The 24,239-nt window shown below is 38.1% G+C and overlaps 1 long non-coding RNA gene across 2 annotated transcripts in view; it reads right to left on the reverse strand.

The window, feature by feature from the left end:
* Positions 1-20,695, reverse strand: part of LOC148934528 (uncharacterized) — a 41,719-nt gene extending 21,024 nt beyond the window's left edge. Inside the window, exon 1 of one of the 2 annotated variants that reach the window (XR_016141280.1) lies at positions 16,488-20,695. This is a non-coding gene — a long non-coding RNA (uncharacterized LOC148934528). The remainder of the gene's footprint in view (positions 1-16,487) is intronic. The other variant, XR_016141281.1, reaches the window with a different exon arrangement.
* Between the last annotated feature and the right edge of the window lie 3,544 nt (positions 20,696-24,239).

Below are 24,239 nucleotides of genomic sequence, written 5' to 3' on the forward strand. Positions count from 1 at the left end.
ATGAAGAATATTAACGTGGAAATTGCTTTTTTCAATTATATTGCTTGTTACGAATAATAATTTAGTTTTTAAGATTGAATTAATATTTGAAATTAAAATTGATCTTGTCGAATAAAATTAAAAATGACGTAGATATTTCATCTTAATTACTATTATTGCAATAGCTTTTGCAATAATTTTTTATAAGAGATTTATAAGATGCTAATAAGCATTGGTAATTTTAAGTTTAATTATTAGTTTAATAGTTTAATTCATGTTGTTTCAACTCCGATTAATGTGACGTTTCAAGAAATAATAATCAGGCGCGCCAGCAAAAGAATCGGAATGTAAAAGTGAAAAAATTTTTCGCTCAGAGAAGAAAACTCGATAAGAAATTTGTTATTGCTTTTTGAAAACGATAACAAATTGTCGTTTTTAATCGGTTGTCCAGTGATCTCGAACGGAGCATGCTTCTCGCCTTACATCCGCCAGCGGGAAGTTCATCAAGGTGCACGGACACCCACGTCCGTTTATCAAATCTCATTCTCGAGCGCGCCCATTCAGCTCCCACATCTGGCATGTATCATATCACGGACTAACACCTACACTCGGGCTCCATTGCACTTGCTTGGCGTCCTCCTCGTCCCACACGTTCCCGACCGTTCTGCCTTTCTCTCTCCGCGAATAATCCTTCCTGCGCGTGTTCCGCACGCGGCGTAAGACACGTAGACGTCTTAACCGATACCGGCACCGCGTGTCCGGAGACATTTCGCCAGCGATACAAGACACATCGCACACTTTACTATTCGCATTCTATCCGATTATCCGATTGAATTGAAAAGTCGCGACGTGATAAAAAAAAAAATCTTCTCGCAGCTGTGTTAAATTACAGCGCTCTATATTTCGCGCCTCACACGATTTTTCCCGTAGTCTCGAAATGCGTCGCGTTTCGCGAATAAACAGGCCCTTAGCCTTGGGGAGAGAGCGTCCTTGACCAGGGACTATATTCAGTTGCGACGGTTGTACTCGCTGCCGCGAGTAATCACTACGACAGGATGCGACATCGCGTGGGTTCGTTGTAAGAATTAGGGAATGAATGTAAAATTATTTCGTTAATCTAGAAACCCAGGGCCTTTATAATTGCAAATGTATGAATTTCGTTTCACGTGCAAAATGTACATGTAATTAAAGTATCTGTCATGCAATAATAAATCCGACAGCGTGATCATAAAGACTAAGAAATTACACGATTCACTAGCTGATTCACTTTTTGTAAATTAGAGTTCGATATTAATTTTTATTTTTTTCTCTTAATTGAAGTAGACGCAGTGTCGACGAAATGTAATTCACGCTTCCTATTTGCGTTTTCAATTTCTTAGCTCACTCTCAGTCCGTACGTTAAAATTGTACGTCGGAGTTGTGTGCCGGTTGCAGATATCTCGCGTGATATTTAAAAATGAAATGAATTCAGGTCGGTGGACTTTTCTCGGGGCCGGTGCGGAATAGGAACGCGCCCCGATCAATACGCTCGTACGTCGTTACTATTTCCGATTCGCCGCAAGTTATTCATAATAACTACCTAATTATTCGCGCATTAATTTGATTAACTCGGATAATAGTATTGCGCGCGAATTGGGATCGACCGGGAGCGATGGAAAGGTTTCATTGCACGGCTTAAACGAGTTCTATAATCAGCACACGCTTTCCGCAGCTGCTAATTAATTTGATGCGTAAACATCGATCCGTAATTCAATAGAACGCCCACTGATAAGTATATTTTCCGAGAATATCGTTTAACCCGCGAAGGTCACTTCATCTCCGGAGATCAAAAAACCGTTCTCGAACAGCGAGGAAAAAAATTAGCATTGACTCGCTCTTTTCTCCGTGGAGTTTCTTCTGGAATCCAGACTTGCGGAGTCCGTCGGAATTCTCGAAGTTGGCGAAACTTTCGTTATAAATATATATTTTCCGGCAGATGCTTTTATCGAGAGTACGTAAACACTGATTATATAATGACAGATGTGTTTGCCGAGAAAGCTTTGCGGAATTAACTGATAGTCGATGATTTACCGACCTTTCAAGGAAGCCCTCGTCTTTTCTTTCTTTTTCTCTCTTTCTCTCAGCGAGATCGACTATCTCGCGTTACGAGTCGAGGATAGTCGCATCGCGTATCCTTCGTGAAATTTTCCACGAGTCGGCGACAGCCGGGCTCGTTTCTTCTCCTCGATCTTTCTTTCGCGGGCGCCGACGTCAATTATCTTATATTGTAATGCATAACTTTGCAATGCATATGTTTACTTCCCCGGGTTATCGCCGGGGTCTATCGCGAAGTGCTACGCGAAGCAGAAGTTACGAAGTTACATATTTGCATTTGGGTTATTATTATTATTAATGACTGATGATTTACGCGACTTACCAGCCACTTTTTTACGCGATGCTCGCTTAACCCACTTTTATTTATCTTTCTCATGGCTCTGCCTGGATATCGTTGTTGCTCATGAATACATTTTAAAGTGTGTTAATAAGCGTACGAGCGTTTCGACAAAAATTTATTTATAATATAATTTAAGTTGTGTGATTTAAGTCATATTTTTCAAATAGTAATACGATACGATGCGACGCTTTAATTCTGCTTAATGTATGTTGTTTAGTTTATTATAGCTTTTTAAATCAGCTCAGATTTCGTAAACGTATTTATGATTCAAAGCGGTATGCGTAAAAAAAAATGTCAAAGAAGAAGGCATATTATTAGGCTAATTATTAATAGTCGAATATTAATAGAGAATTTATGTTTGTTGTTCAAATATGTTGAAAAATAGAGTTAAATGTGTTTTTTTCAATTCAAACAATTTTTTGAATTAATTTGTTTATAATATATTTTCATAATATTGTGTTTTCGTTTTTATCTATTATTTTGCAATTTCATCTCTAATGGAATGGAATAATAAGTAAAAAGAAAAAGTATACCTGGGTGAGGCTTGACATATTACTTGTAAGATAAACGATAAAGTAATACGAGTAATATGAGTCTTAACAATGTTTCGCTCGTCATATATACTTTTTTCATGTTTATCATTTCATTCCACTAATGAAAAAATTTCAAATAATAGATAAAACACGATATTACAAGAACATACCCAGAACGAGATAATTCAGATAATTACTTGAATTGAGTTGATAAAAAAATGGTTTCTTATTTCATTTTCATACTTCAACGTCGTATATTAATTTGTTCCCATTAGCAATTAGCATAATGGTTGTTTTCCTCTTTGATTCTTTCATTTATATCGTAACGAAACACGCTTGCGAAATTCGAGCTGATTTAAAAAAAATAAGACACAGCAAAATATTATTAAGCAAAACAAATTGTCGCATTATATCGTATTACCATTTGAAAAATATGGATTAAATTACGTGATCAATGCAAATTAATAATGCATTTTAATAATGCAAGTACTGCCGATCGCTTCACACACATAATTGAGTCTCTTATTATTATATTAATAATCTATATATATATATATATATATATATATATATATATATATATAATCTATATTATAAAATAAATTTGGTTTATATAGATTTACCGATTTTTTTATTTCTTTATGGTGTAAGATCAGAGAGCAAACTTGACAGCAAAAGATTATCAAAACAGATTTAAGAAATAAATTTAAAAACGAGAAAATGTTGCGTCGACTCCAAAAAAAAAAAATATATGTATTATTGTCAAAATTATTATAATTATTAAAAAATTTTCATTTCCTTCTACTATTAAAATATTTATATTCTGTGGACATTTCTAGCTCGACGATGATTTCTTATAATTCGTAAAAATAAATAGAAAATAAATAGAGAATTATATACCGATATAGTATATGTTTTTCCTTTTGTTTCGTATTGCGGACTCAATCTTTGAGGAAGTTAGAAATCATTCTGTGTCGTTAACATATTCGCGCTCCATGCGTCCGATTGATAAGCGTCGATGCGACGATTGATGCCAGCGAGGGTGAAGCTGGACATGACTGAGCGTGTGTATTTATAGCGGCAGCCTCTTCCTCTCTCTTCGCTACGAAAATAAGCGCTTTTCCTGTTGTGTTCATGCCAGGCGTCACGTTTTTCCTCTGGCCGCGCATACTCGACGCTCACGCGATGCATGTCGCCGTCGATCTGTTTACATTTTCCGAGCTCCCCCCCGGCCCCCTGTTTGTCAGCCGGCAATATTGGCGTTATACGGTAGTGTTGCACTGTATGCGTTTTCAGGTTCGCGGCACAACGCGTGTTTCCGATACTATTTCCATAGAGACGTCTCGCACATTATTGGATACTATTTCCACATTCGCCAAGTTTACGTAACGAAATCCTTACAAAGGATTTCCTCCCATTTTGCAAATGAGGCGCACGCTTATGAATGTATTCATCGATAGAAAATTGGCACGCGAGATTGTAACGCGATTAAAATGCAGAGAGAAGTTAAAAATATTTTTTTTTTCGTAATATTATAATTTTAGAATTAGAATTTATCTGCAATTAAGAAAAAAAGTGTTTCAATCACGTATCACGTATTATATGTACAAATTATGAATTTTTCATTATTCAATAAAATAATAAAAATTTCTTAAGTGCATTTTTTTTTAATATTATACTATATTCACCAATTGCCAGTTGACTTTCTGCTGATATTGAAAGGTTGAATGTTTTCGCTTATAAAATTATTTTATATGTTAACACGTGCTATATTTGGGACATCTTAAGTTAAATAGTGGCGCATACGTGTGTAAACTCGATCTAACAATACACCTACACCAGATTAGAACTGGCCGAGGCGCATCATGTGCCAAGGGTGCGAACCGATTCGATGTAAACACGGAACATATTTTCGCGGGAGTTTCGCGATGCGAATGGTTGCAAAAATAGTTCGCGCTAATCTACTTGATGTCGGCGTCTGTAAGACGCCAACGAGGTCTCTTCGTCACTAATCACGTTCGACGCAGAATAACTATAAATGTAACATAGCCGGCGAGGCTGAAATTGCGCTTAACTGTTACGCGCGTTAACTAGAAGCGAATTTTATCTAAAATGGCATAAATTTGTCCTGCACTTCAACGCTGCTAAAAGCATTGTACGTCATCGAGTTTATCGTTGCGCGGTGCAGTTTCGTGATTTAAATACCAAGTCACGCGATATACTGCAAATTTAACCCTTTCGGCGCAACTTCTTGAAACTCCTGACATAAAATTGCTTCGAGCAATGGTATAATGTAAACAAAGTCTTTCTACAAGCGGAATAAAATTAAAAATTTTTTTCCTCTTCTTTTATATTAATTACGTTAAAATACAAAAAGAGGAGAGATTATGTTTTTTTCTTTTATTATTTTTCTTTCTATTATATATAAAGGATCATTAAGAATCTATTTTTAAGAAAAAATATTAAATATTGTCGTTGGAGTTATATAATATTAGAATTTCAACTAAATTTATAGTTCTGCAAAAATTGCAAAGTTACCGGAGATTGATCTTACACAATGCCAGGATCTCGTGAGTTTCTTAATAATTTTATTTGGCATTTAGGATTGTTAGCGTACTCAGTGACGTATAACACTTTTAGAAACTTTTTAATTAAAGTACACGAGGTATTTATGCCACTTTAGATGAAATTCGCTTTTAGTTAGCGCGCGCTAAATCATCAATTTGGCAACGAGATCGTGTCACTCGTTGGCTGTCATGTGCGTCATGTACTTTATATATACTTTATATATACTGTTGAGAGTCATATTTCACGCCTAGCTGCAAAATCTAAATTTCACTTAATTTGAAAGTGAAACATCGTGCACGATAAAATTTAAACTAACAAATTATTTAGCGCAGAAAAAAATTTCGCAAACACGCCGGAATATGGCAATTTAATCAATAAATATTTTTTTAACAATCAACTTTACCCTCCATTTTTTACTAAAAGTATCACGTATCAATCCTCGCGTCGTCGTTCAAAATTCAATTGTAATTAATTCATTCATTTTGTAATTAAAGTTATTCGAGTAAATGCAATTCTACATGGCAAATTCCAAACGCGTAACTGGATCTACGTAATATTGTTTATTTCTAGCGATCTTAGATATAGAGTGCCGCGATTTTTCACGGGAGTTCTATGGCACGTGAAGGAGAATGACTCGTCTCGCACGCTTATCCCGCGATTTTGGCAAAGCAGGTAAACATTCCGAGAAAAGCGAGCGCATTTCTGCGAAACGGTGTTGCAGACGAAATAGTGGCGAAGGCAGGCAATTCGCAATGTTACAAAAATTCCCTCTCTCTCTCTCTCTCTCTCTCTCTCTCTCTCTCTCTCTATGCCAGGGAGAGGACCGACGAGGGTCACGTCGGCGCGCGATTTGGATAATCGCCCGGCGTCGCGACGCGGACGCACGTGTCCGATTGGACGTATCCGTGCAGATCTGAATAAAACCACCGGATCAGCTCCGTTATTTTCGGCGCGAAACGGCATCGCTGATGTACGGCGCCTATCGTGGTGCCGGCAACAACCTCGCGTCACGACATTTTTTGCCGACGCTCGTCGCCGACGACCACCGCCAAATCTCGCGAAAATACACGTCGCGACGCCCGCGTGAGATGGTTGCGATTGTGTGCTTGCGTTACAAGGACGAGCGGTCGAACTTTGACGAGCTGTCAGATACAGGGAGCGCTTTTGTTCTCGTATAAAGCGACACTTTGTACGTCGAGCAAACCGGCCAGAATTGTTCCGTTTCGTTTCACTGATTTTCGAATACAATTATCTTACAATTCGGAAAGTAAGAGATGCCGTGAAACGATTATTTCGTAATGTGACGGATAATTTTGTAGCACAGGTCGCGCTTTTTACGTCGAGCAAATTGACCAGAATTGCCCCTTTTCGTTCATTGATTTTCGAATATCTTACAACTCTGAAAGTAAGAGATGCCGATTATTTCGTAATGTGATGGATAATTTTGTAGCACAGGTCGCAGGCTCTTTCCCGCTTTTAATCACTGAGCATTGACGTGACATACAAACCATTGATATTTCATCGGCAGTTAAAAATAAGTGGCAGTAAAAACAAAGTCTTAAAATAAAAATAAAAGTCTGACATATTTGCTTTCAAAAATAATTGTTATCTAAGAAGCTGTTTTTTTTTCAAATAATTTTTTTTATGATTACAGATTGATATTTAATTTCTTAAAATTTCATGATAAAATTCCAATTTTATTTCACTTTTAGCGTTGGACAACAATAAGAAATATTATGAGTTAATTGTAAATACTTAATGTTTTACTTCCCAATTCAGTAAACCTTAAATAGGATTTAAAAGAGATAAAGAATGAAATTCATCAAGGATATATGCTGTCCTCGTTACATTCACCATAGAAGCCATATCATGCTTTGGATGTATAATATTTGGATCGAGTATCACGTAATGATTAAATTATACACCTGGTAAATTTTAGGTAAGTATAAGATGGAACATTACAAGTGCACGATGTGTAACATATTATCTGTAAAAAGCGGTACGCTATATTCTTTTTACTTCCACTTGCGAAAGAAATGCATGTGGTATATATTTTCTATCATGCGAGATTACGAGAACAACATTATAGCATCGCATCACGCAAATAGTAGGAAGACTGGTCATATTCTTTTTATTAAGATACAAGTGGCAATAGTTGTAAAATTCATTTTTTTGAAATACTCGAAGAATATATAATATAATTTAATCGTTTACTCTGCACTCACGTATTTATTATAATCATTTGTTATCGATAAATGTTTGAAAGATCCTTTCTTTAAGAACGTATTTAAGCGCATGTTATATAGGAATTTTTTGTGCGAAAAATTTGCAATATTTTCGATAAAATCTTAATTTTATTTAACTTTACTAGATTTTACTTAATTAAATTCAATTACAAAGATATTTAATATTAAAAAATAGAAGGTGACAGTTTCAGATATTTTCTTCAGAACATTAGATTGTAGAACAATTCTTTTAATTAGAAAAAGGTTTATTTTAAATTCATTGAAGAACGACTACAGAGAATGATAAATCTGAACTATTCAGTGGATTTGAGTTTCTTTACACTATCGTAATCGTGTGCGTCACTGAATTCCATCAATGTAATTCAGAACTTGCTTCGACATCGCTAGTAATACATCGGAAATTATCTTTTACCGCGCTATGGATCACTGCCAGAGGCAGTGTAGGACTGTCACAAGATTCTTTAAATAAGTCATCATTTCTTTCAGATTTGTCAAGAGGTCTTGCAAACTTGTTTAATATATCACGACGGTTAATATTTACCATGTTGCTTCTATATTATTCTTTTATCTTTAACGCACTTGACATCACATACTTGATGCACTGTATCTAAATAAATCATTATTTAAGATATTACATGTTATATTTTTCTTTAACTAACATTCGAAACTAATTAATTAACATTAGAAAAATAATTGATAAATATTTTACCAATAAATCTGTATACATCTTGGATTAATTTAGAAATTTTAAAAGCAAAAAAGGAAATAAAAAAGAGATGGAGAAAATTAATTCTAATATAACATTCTAAATTTATTTTATTTAGTTGTCGATTCTTTATTTAAAGTTACTTTATTTAAAAAAATATTTGCATCTCTATGAGATTCCTTGAATAATATTTAACCAAGCATTAGTGTTTGTCTCTTGACGTAATCTGCGCGTTTGGCTTTTGACGAATCTTCACGTTATAATTGCGAAGAAAAAGTCATCTGGTAAACGTCAATTGATTCGAGCTACGAAAGAATCTGCCAATTTCGTGGTAATAATACAATCTTTATTACGCGGAATCATCGTTATTGCGTATTCTACTGTTATCCATCTGATGTGTACGATTTCGTATTACGCAAATTTCAATAAGCACCGATTCGTCGTTTTAGCACATATGCCACGGAGTACGTGGAAATTAACGTCGTTAAGACCGTTCGTTACGTGACGTTTCGCGTCCGAGTAATCCTGCCTACCAAGAAAATCCATTCGTCTTCGTTTAGCGTCGGCGTGCGTAAGCTGAAATCATTAACGGCGATCCCTCTTGTATTTCCATCCCATACGTCGGCTTCCAAGAGGAACGCTCGCACATGTCGCGAGCGGCGAGTCGTCAGATCCCGATAAGCGAGCGGGACGTCTATCTGAGCTTTTGATGTTTGCTCGTTTGCATCTTTATTATCGCTCGGTGGCACCGATCACGACGTCCGTCGCGTTTCATCGCGCGTTAATTTAACGACATCCCAGTGTCGATTAGATTCGTGTCTCCGCCCTAATCACGTAGAAGCGTAGAAGCGCGGGGCCCTTGAGCCCCCGTCGTGCGCTTTTGTCACACAGCTAGGCGTAAAAGCTTCATTGATAATGATTGGACGAGGCGGCTCGATGGCGATCAGAGAGAGAGAGAGAGAGAGAGAGAGACTACGCGCATAATCGACCTTGCTACGAGGCTCGAGATTCTCAGCAAGGACGACGCACGGCTTCGTCACGGGCTCGCTTCGCTCTCGTTCGACGCCGCGCGCACGGCCGATTCGCGATTGCTCAAGAGAAACCGGTATTAACAGTTCTGCAGTCTGTTCATCGGTTCTCCACGTCGCACGTGCTCGGCGATAATCGTTTACCGGCGAGTTCTGCCTCGCCCCACGTGCCTCGCTCGAGATCGTCATCGGTCACGAGCCGCGTCGTTGCGCAAATGTCGTTTTAAAAAAAACATCGATTGCGTCAGCCTCGATGCCTTGTCAGCAAATCGTGATATTTATTGTTAAACACAACGAATTATATCAGATGCGAAGAAAACGGTCATGCTGAATCGATCAATAAAGTTCTAGATTGAAGTGAAATAGCTGTTACCCTTATCACTCGCATTCCTATCGCGCGATAATTTCCTTGATATGAAAGAGTGAGTTAGATTTAAAAGTTTTGTTTAAGCCTTTCCTGTAATTTTACGATAAGATACAGTTAGGATTATACAATGAATCAAGCATACCGATACGTTGAGACACGTAATCTCGTTGCGATTCGAATACAAGATATTTTGTAATAATCATCTTACAATTACAAACATTATCGGAGAAAGAGCTCGAGACATAATTTATTTATTTTTACAGGCAAAATATTATTATATCATTAAATTTTCTTTGAATGTATTAATATATTTTATAAATCATCGTAAAGATAGAAAAAAAAATACAATAAGTCAAAAGCTAATAAAATTACAACGGATATAATTATTACTGAACATAATTTCCGAATATAATTTCTTATGTTTCGCCGAAACATTTCTCATATATTTTTATTAAAAATAAAATACGAGTGATTTAATTAAAGATATTAAATCATCAACTTTTCATTTGTTTATCAACGAAGGTAACGACGCGTCATCTCGAAATACCTAAAGTCTGATTTGAAGCAGCTATCGGCTTCCTCGTCGATGACGAGAAGGAGTTAATGAGATCTCGTGACTTTACCTCGTCGGAAGTCCGCGAGATTCGCGCACCTCGGCCTCTTCCTCGGCTCCCCGTCATTATTTTCGTCGTCCGCGTCTTGCGTCGCGCGCGCAATATGAGCCTGCCGTTGTGAATGAGAGCGGCGGCGGCGACGGCGGCGGCGGCGACGGCGACGGCGGCGGCGGCGGCCAGGTCGCCTTTCCGCGCCATGCCGCACCGCCACCCCTTGTCCACCCCTTCCTGCCGCATCTACGCCGTACTCGAGTGACACTGAAAGCGCGGATGCAGGAGAGCACTCCGGCGAACCGAAATCAATATCACCACGTTGGCCTACTACGTCGTGGCCTTCTTTTCAGTTAAATCCTTTTGCCGTGTCTAATGCGAAATGTCTATCGCGCCGCTGGTACCGTTGTTGTCGAACAACGCGTTCGAATGTCAAAGGAATAATGAAAACCTCAACGGAGGATAAATCGAAACACGAGGGTTTTAATTTTTTGGAAGCGAGCGAGCGATCAAAGTTTCTCATTGACACATTTCATTTCATGACGTTTCTTATTGCCACTTGCAAACGATATCGCGTAATTTCTAATTTATCAATGTGTTTGTTTATGCATATTCGTACCTAGATAGGATAAGAACGTACAACTTGGGATCAATCGTATTGGCTGATGCACATCATTTCGTTCCTTAACTTGGAAATGAATAGGAAGACGTACGTCAGGACTCTCTCCTTATGCATACAGCGGTTATTATCCTTTCGCGCGCTATCGATCTCTCTCAAAGAGTTGGCGAACGACGCAATTCCAGGAACGTCGACGCGAAGTCTTGGCGCCCATGGCAAATAACGTTATCTTCCTTCATGTTTTATCCAGATTAACGTCACGGGTTTATCATCATCATGTCTCGTCTTCTATCATCATCTCTCATCTCTTCTCGGTGCGTCGCGCGAGTTGCAATTCTATCCGTTCGCGCCGCTTAAATATTGCATAACAATCTCGCTAAAAATACAGTTCTTTTTTTAACGATAAGAGATAAAAATATCTATCTCCATGAAACATTTTGTCATGTGTGCAACAAACGGGATCTTTCGTTGTGACGTTATGCAATCAGAACGGAATGTCATTCTTCTCTCCGTTGCGCGAGTCAAGGGAAGATAAGTTTCACATGTGTGCTTTCGCTATCCACGTCTCTCTTCTACTTATGTAGCTTGTATTTCTTAGAAAAGTAGGTCGAGCATCGCGATATTTTCGTTTCGCGGGTTTGGCAGAAAGATGCAATTTAAACGACGGTACTTAATTCCATGGTAGATTATACCGCGCTTCTCTTAGCGGTCAATTGTTACGACGCAAAAATATCGAGAGAAAATATAAAGAAAATAGAGAGAAAGAATGTCCAGAGACAAGGTACATCTCTGAACATAAAATTGTTTTAATAAAATATTTGAAAATAGATAATTGCACAAATTATCTATTTATCTGCACAGAGATTATCTGCATAGCACAGATAATAATAGAAAGAGATTCAAATTTTTTTGTTCCATAAAAATTAAATATAAATAAAATATTGATAAAAAAAGACGTGTGAAATAGCAAAATAGTTGAAAGTTAATACGGGTATTATAAAAATAAAAAAAAAACAAATTTTAAAATCAATAATATCAAACACGCGTGCGTATATAAATTTAGAAAATCTCGTATTATAAATAATAATTATAAAAAATAACAAAATACAAATTAAATGTTAAAATCAATAAGATAGTTTAATATATGAAACTTCAGATAAACGGTATAACTTTCAACTAATTTCAAGTTAACTTTGCTTCGACAGTTTGCTAATTTAATTGCTAATAAAATGAACGTTGACAGTTCAATTTGTTTCTAAATATGAAAATAACATTAAATCAATTTTGGTCAAGAGAAAAAGTGTGCAAAATTAATTAGAAAGCAAGTTTCATGTGATTATTTAACACGATTGATGTGTCAGCAAAAATTATTAATAGACATTAATATTTATATATGGCATTTATCCTTGCCTCTTTTAAATACGATGGATAAGCAATTATGATAGTAAACAGTGTCATAAAATGCCGAGTCTACATATTTATAAATTAAAGTGGAACTGTGCACTTTTATATCTCCAGCATGTTTATATTGTTTTATTCCATGACGACGGCGATTTTAGCGACTATAGTCAATGTTAACATTAAAGTTATGTAATTTATAGATTATATATAACCGTTCATTATCAGTCAATTAGCTTATTCAATTAACGATATAAGTAATGTATTTGCGTTGTAGTGCCATTTCTCGCGTGGAACTATGAAGCATTTGTCATAAAACTTTCAATATGGAATTATGAAGTATTTATCGAGCTCAAGAAAAAAAATGCGACTTATTGAAAAATATATTTTTGAAAAGACAATACGTTAAACATTATATTTGTTTATGTATTTGTTTGGACGGATAATAATATTTAATTCTTTACTTTTTTGACGAAATTTTAAAGATTTTTATTAATTTGATTACATCGGATTATTATATATACATTGATAATATTGGATTTTATTAATTTGATTTGATATATATATATATATATATATATATATATATCTATGTTAATTAAATATAGATATGTGAATCTAAAATTATAATAACAGGCATTCATTTGAAAGGAGGATATAGATTGTAAATTTGTGAATTTACGTCTATATTTCAAAGATTTAAATTATTTGACCAACCAAATCAGTTTTAAAAGAGAGAAGCTTGTTATAAGAATAATTGAATTTTCTCTGAAAAAATTAAATCACCGTCTCTTTTAAATACCGTTCCTTTGAAATGGCAATATTTTATTTCGTAGAATAAGGAATGCTGAGTGCTCTAATTAACGTATCATATTTCTTTCAAGTATAATTTCTCGATATTTCACGCTAGAAACTTCCTACTAATCGAAGCAATTAAAATCCGAGAAGTCAAAAAACTTTAATTTAAACCTTATTTAAGAACTATAGCAAATTAAAGTAAGATCGACGCAGCCGCACATGTCCATACGATGTTAAGATTATGTTCCTTACATTTCTAACACTTTCTAATTAAATCTAGTTTTCATCTTTATCTAAGATCTTATCTCTTCGGAACAATTGGCCATGAATTTATCGAATTTGTCGCGATTAAAAATATATTTAATATACACACTTTCCGTGTGTTCCTTGGTAAGTTCTCGTAAGTTACACGTATGCGATCGACAAGCGACGAGACCCACGTCGCTCGTACGTCTCCGCGAGCGCGTGATCGCCGTCACGCTCCGGAACCGGCGGACAACCGCGGTTGCATCCGCGCGGAATCCACGTGGGTGCCGATCGGCCGCCACGCGGTCGTCCTGACTCCCGACGATGACGATCGGGGACCACGCCAATTAGCTTGATGACATCTGTGAATGATTTCGAGCTCTTCCATACGATTTCAGGCGGCCTGCGTTACCGACGGCTCGTACGATAAAACGACCGGCGCCTTTCGCTCTCTGGAACGAAAGACGCGCCCTTTCGCTCTCGCGGGCCGCGTTTTATCGTGCAGACCCGCGCTTTCGAGTTCTGGCCGCGCTCGTAGACGAGAGACGTAGTCGCCTATGCCCACGTGGGCCCGAACGCATGTAAACAAACGCCACGTGACATCGGGCACGTTCCGCGTCGTGACAGCGAAGATAGCGTTATTTCGCTCATCGCTTTAAAAAAGGAAGAGAAATATAGAAGACGATATATTTATATGTCCGAGAGGAATTAATTTTCGAAAACTTATTTCTTTAAAAGTCTTGTACAATTGATTGGATGATTCTTGAACAAATTAGATAGATGGAATTTTTATAGCCAAATTAAAATTTTATATATTTTTCTCTGACGGGTTAATTTTTATTTTAAAAATTATATATGCTTACGTAGAACTGAAGCAACTTTTTTTTTATTCGCACGCGAGATTATTCTGCTTACTGTGAAAACAGAAAGCGAGACATGCCACGACTTCGAACTAGTATTCGAAGAACGCTCCTTAAGTGGCTAGTGACTATGTAGTTTATTTCTATTAAGACTATAAAGCCTCATATAAAAGCAAAAGAACTGCGCGTCCGTGAACGGATTGCCGTCCTTTGTTCGCCAAAGGAGGCCACGTATCGCAGAAATGCACGAGCAAAAAGGCACGGTGGACAGTCGCGTCACTGTCTTTTCGTGCCAATGTTCGTAAGACGCATGAGAACTCGCGACATTTTTTTGCGTGGCAAAGCGGAGCGGAGAAACCATGACATTAAGTCGTCGTTTAAAAATAGCGGAATTCCGATCAGGAACCGAGCGATTCGGTCAAATCCGTATTTGCGTTGCCCGACGCGAAGCAAAGCGTTTTGCCGCGCAAAGTTTACATTCGATCGCCGGTATCACGTGTAACTTTTACGCGGAAATGTCGATAAGCAATGCGTTACCAATACACGCGCACTTGACGTACGTGCACGCGCGTGCATTCGTGTGCAGGCGAACTATAGGAATATTGGCGCCAGCTTGGTGTACTTCGCGATATTTTCTGTCGTAACGTAGCCGCACGATTTTTCTGTCGTTTATATCTCAAAGTTTTATCGGCGAATTCTTTTATATTTTTTTTATATTTTAATCCCGTTTTTATTTACTTAATTGCACATGGCGACCCGATTTCCTCACGTAATGATGTTAAGAAGAGAGTTTATCTTTGTTGTGCAATCGCGATTAAATGAATGACATATTTTTGCAATCGTACGTGCCCCGTTGCAGAGCAACTTCTTACTTTTGCGCAAATTCATTCTCAATACGATTATATTTTTGCGTGAATGAGATTTTTGAATATGCATGAAAATTAATCTACTTAAGGTTCTCAGTTTAATATTGATGTAAGTCACATTAGATAATTTATCGTCACATACGAGAAGCTCTCTTCGTCGAGATGTGTGTTTATGATTTATTTCACGTTAATTTACGAGGCAGTTTTGTGAGTGGCAGCTTTGTTAGATAACAAGCAAAATCAAATAATTATTACCTTACATGTAGAGTTTAACGCATGTTATGACATCATATCGCAACTGAATTACGCATTTGCGGGTGTTCGATCAATATTTAAAAATACTTTTCATATCCGACAAAATGCGAATTATTAAATTTATTAAATTATATATAATAATAGTGTAATAGTTTCTATATTAAACTGTCTTTTGTAAATTAAAATATAATCGCTCGATCGTTCGAGTATTCGAAACCATTAATTATGTAAATATCGTGTCAGTCAATTTGACTAATCGAGATTCTATCGTATCCTGTATCTTCCTGTCTATTCCTGTGTAAATTTCTATATTTCGAACATGTAATACGTTTGTCCGTATAATCATAGCTCGCAGCTTTACATGAAAAATAATTGGCACTCTGAGTTAAATGTTTTGTATATAATTGTGAGAATGACGGGAGCAATATTAGGATGACGTCTTTGCGGACAACCGTTCATTTACAATTGAATTATCATGCATTTGTATAATTGAAGCCTGGCAATCGTACATAATAATACGAGCAGCGATGATTAATGTTTTTCTCTCCTCGAAATGAAATAATGAAAAACTTACTCAGTTTTTGTTAAGCAAAGCGAATAATCTCTTTTACATTTACATTTTTTAAAGAAAGCTTACATAAATTAAACAAATTTTAGTTTTGTAAATTACATTTTTTATGTTTTGTATCGTTATTTAAAAAGAAAAGAATTATTCATCTATTATATAATTTCCTTTTAAGATTATTTAATTTTGAATTAAAAACTGTTTTCCTTAGAAATCTTATTCGAAAAACATTTGAGAAAGAGAGATCTGAGTAGGATCACGTTCCCTCGTTCCTTGGTCGTTCTACACGAATGCGAGAAATTGGCTGAAAGAAGAGGAGAGTGTGCCCTGCAGAACAGCTATTTAAAGATCCTCGCTGCATCCAAATTATTTTACACGAGTGCTTGCCGCTGTTAGTTAATTCGCTGTATGTACCTTTGTCGAGAGGTATTCCCGCGCAGGAAGCTGCCGCCACATGTCGAAGCGACGAAGGAGCTCGTCTCTTCAAGCTCGTCTCATGCGAGTAGAACATTTGACGCTGGTCTCATAGCTCATGTTTACACCGTCATGTTCCTATAATGGCCGCGTGAATCATTCAAGTGGAGTTTCTGTCGCCGATACCAACGGCACCACTGCGCTTTGCCTTTTACGACAGTGTCTCTCATCGTTTTTCACGACGGCGTTTTTATGGATTTGTAATTAATGCCTACGCGCGCGCGAAGAATACGTTTTCGTATTCTCGAGAAAGCGAGAAATCGGCCTCGGAATTCCGAAGCGCCCGGATATTTTTAGAAGAAATATATTCGGTTCGCTACCATAGAAATTTCTCAATTCGCGCGTCGCCAAACAATTGGCCGTTGGCAAGTGGCCAAGAGTTTTACGAGGCTTGTAAAAATTTTTCTTTTTCGGAACTGTCGAGCAGCCACCGACTCGAATTGTCTTCTTCTGTTCCTGAAATAACGATTCCGTCGTTTTTTCCCGCCCTTACGCTCGCTCGCAACGGACTTGCGGACATTTGCAATGTGACACCGTCATCCTCCGTTTCTGTTACATCGGCCTGTATTCGCTGTCTAAAACAGCCGCGCGAACGGCGACGGGACGGTTGCCAAGTATTCCGCGGGATTAAAACGAACGCGAAGTCTAATTTTCCCGCTATTGATCCCCGTACCTTTCATTCATCGAAGGTGCCGAAGTGGGGGATGAAGAGGTACCTTCGTGACGTAACGTCAGTCGCGTAGATACGACGTGTCGCGGCCGTATCATTCGTCATCGATTAACAGAATCGCTACCACTTAGGGCGTTTGCCAGGCAATTTGTTAATCCGTGACCCTTAACAACCAAGGGTTGTTGAGGGTGCTGTTTGTCCGTTTTGAAAAGTTTTGCGCACAAGATGCCGCCGACCGCCGTCGCGCCGGTTCCCGACGATCGATAGACGGATGCAACGGACGTATGCGCCTCGCAACTCGTAACGAGATACGGGGTTCCCCTCGGAAATACAACGAGATGGATTCTAAAATTAATTCGACGAGATCCAACGAGAATCTTGGTACACGAGACACGGCGTTAAACTGGATTCTACGATGCGTTTCCCTTCGGAGAGACGTTAACGCCTCTTCCGTCTCTCAATTTTCGATTTCTGAGATAGACGCGATAAATAGAAATGTAAATGGAAACGTGTAACTGAAGTCTCATAAAATTTAGATGTACGGTGTAGTATATGATTTTGATACGCGGAAGAGCGAGTATAGTTTCTGAGCGTATTTGAGAGAACGCCAAGAAACGGATTTTCAGCGTTCTCGTATTTTTATACTTTCTCGTGTAGAAAAGAATGGTTACATTTCAATTAATTATTTCCATGGTGCGTTCAAACGAGTGATAAAATTTCGCGCTTTAATAAAATTTTTTTTAGCTTCCAGTTTACATGTAAAGTCTTGGAATGTAACTTCTGGAAAGTGATAGTGGTCGGTTATCTGGAAACAGGTTGTTTGTCGATATTGATATCACTTTTAAGATAATTCCCTCTTCCTCTTGCCGTCGAAAGTGGGTTTATCGAAGCTGAATTGCCGCTCGTAAAGTCTTCTGCTATAATCTAGAGCTATAATCGAGATCGCGTTGGCCCTGACAACCGATGATGGTGAAATCTCGCATCGGAAATCATCATAAGAGGGGAAAATTCATCTGGGAATTGTTCCGCGCGGCCTTTGGCCGAGCCTAGACTAAAAGGCTAAAAGGTCTGGCGTGCTATTTCCACGTTCTTTGGCCCGATCTATGCGGCACGTGGGGTGGGACGATAAAGCAAGCATTTGGCACATCGATCGACGGTTTAAACATATCGGCTGCCAAAAAATACACCGTCGATCCCGCCGTGTACGGTAACGTTGCGTCACGCCGAAATAACGTGCTCGTCGGTCACGCCTCGTACTCTCGTTTCTCTATCTCTCCTCTCCTGGCGTGAAAAACCATCCCACGGGCGACTCGTCAAATTTACCGATCTCGACCCGGAACCGATTCCTGGCAGTGACGCCGAGATGGTGCTGGGATCGGATTCGATATTTGAGTAGAGGCAAGATTGTGGCTAAGCTTATGAAACACTTGCATAAGTCTTCTCTCGCAGCCTCGCTCATCCGCTCGTATTCGTGTTCACGAGAGAATATTTTAACCGATTAATGTTACTCATTTAAACATGTAAATTACTCGACAATTAAAATACGGTCATGAATTGATAGATTTTAATATGCATTTTATTTCTAATAATTAAATATGATCTGCTGCACAGAAAATCGCTGGCTTAAAATTTTTTTTTACGTGGTTTACAAAATTATCAGAAACTTTCTATGAATTTCAAGTTGTAATGCCCGAAACCATCACAAAGACATGTTGAAAAGCGATAAGTAGAGATAGGCAGGTATTACTCGACACTGAAGGTATCGGATGTGGTATTCAGTGATGAATCATCGTTTTGGGCACGGTTTCCACGACGAAAAGGCTTCGTAATAAATGCGCGCACATCCTGAAGCAGCTGTTTCCGAATAAAAGTAATACGGTGGCCATTACACATATTAAATTTAGTAACAAGTATGAAGAAACATTGCCAAGAAGTGATTAAATATATAACGCGGAATAGCATTTATATCAGCTAATAATATAAGAGTGCATCTCTAAAACATATATAAAATTAAACATATATAAAATATAATTAAGATAAAAAGAATACGTCACATAAAAAATTAATAATTTTGATTTTAAGACCATGAGAATAATCGCCTGTACAATTTTGTGGGACGTACGGTATAAATGTCTCTTCCATCGATAAAAGAAGTGAAATTTCAGAGGTGTCTTAGAGAGAAATATTCTACAGTTCCGTCGCGAGAGCGGAATTAAGGTTTCGCGAGTAATCTTGTTACAGTCGGACGCGCGTTCATGGCTTCGTTGTGGTCTCGGTCTCGGAATCAGGCTGATCGAAAAATCCACAGACCTCCTATCGGGGATTCCCCGTAGGCGGGAAACCGTAACGGTGCGGCGATACGTGCCGGTCGTGTCTGAAACATCCTGTAATCCAGACCGTCGTTGCGGCGCGCGTTACGGCACGGAGAGAGAGAGTATTGACCGTCCCAGCGGGGGCAAACCAGTGGAAATTTCCACTGCCCTACCCCAAGACTCACGGTAACTGCGATCTCTACACACACACACTTTCCGGCAAGCGTGTGCGTCGTGTACGCGTATGTGGCTGTGCTCTAACGTCTGCCTTTACCGATGTAAAGGCTCGTGTCTCGAGACGACGACGGAGGCCGTCCTTTTTTCGTCGCGTCCGCTAAACAGCGGTTGACAGTCATCGGAAATTTCAAATTCCGGCAGCCGCCGATCCATCGATTCGGAGCGAAGCGGTTGTACGGACGATCGTGGAACGTTCTGGAACATGCAGACGTGCGATAGGAAATTCCAGCCGGTTGCCAGCCGGCGGCGGACGCCAACCGTCGCCGTTTCGATTGCGTTGGCCATTATTGATCTCCCTTGTCGCGTTCCGATCCGCCTTCCTGTCGGCGCAACGAATGAAGATCAGTGTCGTTCAATTCGAATTAACGATACGCTGATCGAAGAAATTGAAAACAAAGTTTCGAGATCTCGTACGATGTATAGAGTTCAACTTGTCACGATTTGTTTGTAAAAATTATAGACTTCATTATCGTTGATGACATGGTTGGAATGCATGTTTGATCTCGAAATTAGTTCCGCTCGTTCCCGAAATAATTCCGTTACGTACGTCTGGAACTCGGGATCGATCGGATTATCAGACAGAGAAATTCATGCGATCGAGAAGTGCCGCGTCGTTCACAAACCGGGCGGGCGATCTCGTTACGTGAAAATGATGAGAACCGCTGCCAGGTATGCGCGAGCCCCGGTGCTCGAGAAGGCATTAAAGACGCGAGGTGGCTCATATTGAATCCGAACGGTGGGCTATCTGACCTTGAGAGGAAAACCCGATGGAATGCAATATACGCGTCGGTGTCCCTGCAATGGCTTTCTTTTTCGGCCGCGATGGCGGCGAATGGCAGGAGCGCGAAAAGGAAGGATGGATGGGTGGACGTAGCTGGATGGATGGATGAGGGCGAGAGGGAACAGGGACCGGAGACGGAGACGATGATGGTGACGGGGACGGGGACGGGGACGGGGACGGGGACGGGGACGGGGACGGGGACGGGGACGGGGACGGGGACGGGGACGGGGACGGGGACGGGGACGGGGACGGGGACGGGGACGGGGACGGGGACGGGGACGGGGACGGGGACGGGGACGGGGACGGGGACGGGGACGGGGACGGGGACGGGGTCTGGGACGGGGACGGGGACGGGGACGAGGACGGAGTCGGGGACGGGGACGGGGACGGGGACGGGAACGTGGATGGGAGGACGGTATGGGGATAGGGACCGGACGATACAGGGACGAGAACGGGGAACAGAGACGGAGCTCAGGACGGAGACGGGGACGGGGAGGGTGAGCAGAAACGGTATGAGATAGCGCGAGTCTTGCGCGCCTATTTTTAGCCTGGCGCCGTCCTTCGCTTTTACGTAACGACGCAAAGAACACGACATACCGCGCGTCCTGATCCAATCGAATCACTGCACTGTTACAATTATTGCGCACTTGTTAGGCGTTCTGTGCAGCTGCGCGCTAATTATCATTCGACTCTGATAACGCGTATCAGTATGTGGGCGATACGCACCGATAGCCGTTGTCCCATTGTCCTTTCGGCGACGGATTTAATCGGCGAATTAGCGATTGCCATTTCCGCATAGAGAATTTGGGAAGGACTCGTTGTTGCCGGTTTGCGACGGGTGCGATATCTAACGCGAAACGAGGACTGCGGTACAAGACTCGTTTGGTAAGGAAGAGAAGAGATAACAACGGTGGGTTAGAGAAAAAGTTACACTATTGATTGTAGATTTAGACTGATTGTTTTGTATCCTGTAGCTGATAATGTTGAAATGAAAATTCTACTGCATTTACCGTACCATTTAATAGAAAAAGAGAATCGTGTAAACTGATGAATAGTTGAAAGGATTGTTATCAACGGGGGTGAAATCGATAAATGTAAGGGGAGAATGTGAGAGAGTCGAGTTTTATGGTATACTAGTCGTTTAACATCAATGTTTTCGAATATAATAATTTATTATGATAAATTACAATGATATAATAAATTAAGCTCTATTTTTCATTTAATTTTCCATTCTTTTATCCAAAAATTAATCTTATCTATTTTTACTACGTTTATATTTTAAATATTAGAAAAATTTAAATAACTTTATTTATTATTGAGAAAAAGAACGTTTCATCGACAATAGTTTTCTGACGAAGGATAATGATGTGTACGTCAAGTTTCAAACTTTTGAAATTTTGAGGTTGCTGAAATGCCTCTTATTGGCAGCTATGCATCATTTATCATCACTTTTCGGTTATCTATATTATACGATAAATGTACGATTATACGCACACATATACGTGCCAAAAGAGTATGTAGCTATATGTAACTTTTACAATTTATATTTTTATAGTAAAAGAGATAACTTGTAGTAAAGATTTTATAAAGAAAAAAAGATGTTTGCTCTGACATGCTTGCCAGATTGAAAAAATTTATACTTGTTACTATGTAGACTGTAAATGCATATAAATATTTTAAAATACAATTTTATTTGCGTCGTTTTAAAATTGACACGATTTTATCAAGATTAAAATTTATAATTTTATGTCGGTCTTATATTGACATTTATATTTCTACAAGTTTCAAATTTATCGATTTATTTTAAAGTACAATATGATAAAATAACATCACGCGATTAATTACATTTTTCAAAGTATCTCTCATATTTATATAATGTTTCGCACAATTCTTTCAATATTAAAAAATAATATTGCATGCGTCGTAATTCTATTTAACACATGAAAATATACTGTAACATATATCTAATGTCAAAACGTAATTGAAATTATACGTTAAATAAATTAAAAAATGTCATAATGTTATCATTATCCATTTTTCCGCTATAATGCAAATTAGAATTCTCTGAAAGTTCTTTTTATTAGGAGACAAATTGACTCGATATAATATCCTCTTCCATAATCACTACTGAAGAAATTTTTGAACATAATGCTCCAAGGCAATCAGCTATGCAGTTTGCGAGGTCGTCTACGGAACTTTAAGAGAAGAGATTAAAACACGCTCCTTTCTTCTTAAAATAGTTTGTAAGAAGAAATTATTACACATTTACGTCTCGCGAAAAAGCTCGTTTCTATATGGAATATATTACGTATAAGGTTTGATAATCTCTTTAGGAATAATTTTCTTCAAATTTTGTACATAAAAAAAATATATAGATTAAAATATTGAATTATTTTTAAGACGATTAATCTAATAAAAAAAAAACCTAATAAAAAACAAACTCTGGAAAATGGTTTTTCAAATTTGAAATTTGCGTACGTCTCGTTTAATCGTGAGATGTGGAACACATTATTTTTAAATAAAGCAAGAATATTTGGAATCGAAGAAATTAAAGCTTCTGCATCTCACACAACTTGTAACACATGTTTCTTTCATATTATATGTGCAACTACATAGAAGTTTCTTCGCGTCGTAAAGAAAAATACAAAGAAAGAAAAAAAGTCTTCATCGCTCAGAATGTCGAAAGTTTTTCCATCGTTTGGACTTTTAGCGAGTGCTGGCTTGTTGGCAGATTCATCCCCTTTACCACGTTATTTATCGACTGCTTCCGTATGCACATCTTCAAAAACTTCCCTTTTGCATATCTTAACTCCGATTTGAGGGGAGAACCACGCTGTGTATATCGCTCTTCCTCGATGCATTCCGTTCTCGATTTTCTTGCTTCCTTCAACCGTCTTATCGTTCAGCTTTATCCTGCAGATACTTCCCTGCTCTGCTAAAAGTTAGCGTCTGGAAATCGTGAATTGATTTGAGACAGGCCACTCTTGAAATTTTTGGAATGCAGATATACAAGGGCGAAAGTTTACCGAACGGAAGTTTCTTCTTCGATGGGAAAAAGAAAGCAGATGTCGATGGATTTTTCTCGACCAAATCTAACAGCCACTAATGATTAGCTATTCAAACGAGCAGAAAAAGAATGATGGCATAAAAGGATCAGGAGTTAATAAATATTATTTCAGTAATTAGATTAGTTTTGCTACATCTACATTTGAATAATTTAGGCTATTACTTTTATTTGAGTAGAACATTATTTGTCTTTCTTTTATTTACTTTTCCTTTATTTACTAATGTAATATAAATTAATAATGCAAAGCACAAATTAGAATAAACTTATTATTACATATTATTACATTAAGATTACAGTAAGATAAGGGATTTTCTTCTTAATTAGAATTCTATAAGAAAAGTATATATTTTTATAATAAAGCATTACTTTTTTTATATAGTATTAACTATTATTAATACGTGAAAAATTATTATATATATGTATTTATTTAAAAAAAAGAAAAAGAATTGTCCTTCTATAATAATAACGTACAGCTTCTTTTAACAATTTTATCACTGCATAATCTTATGCTTACTTAGCAAGGAAAAAATTTACACGCGAAATAAAATAATAATTCTGGGAAATGTGGTGTGGCTGTGCTAAAAGATTGAGAGTGCGAGGTAATGCATGAAATAAAATAATAATT

This window comes from Pogonomyrmex barbatus, unplaced genomic scaffold (genome assembly GCF_055798465.1).
Source record: "Pogonomyrmex barbatus isolate J1 unplaced genomic scaffold, ASM5579846v1 scaffold9, whole genome shotgun sequence".
NCBI lineage: Eukaryota > Metazoa > Arthropoda > Insecta > Hymenoptera > Formicidae > Pogonomyrmex > Pogonomyrmex barbatus.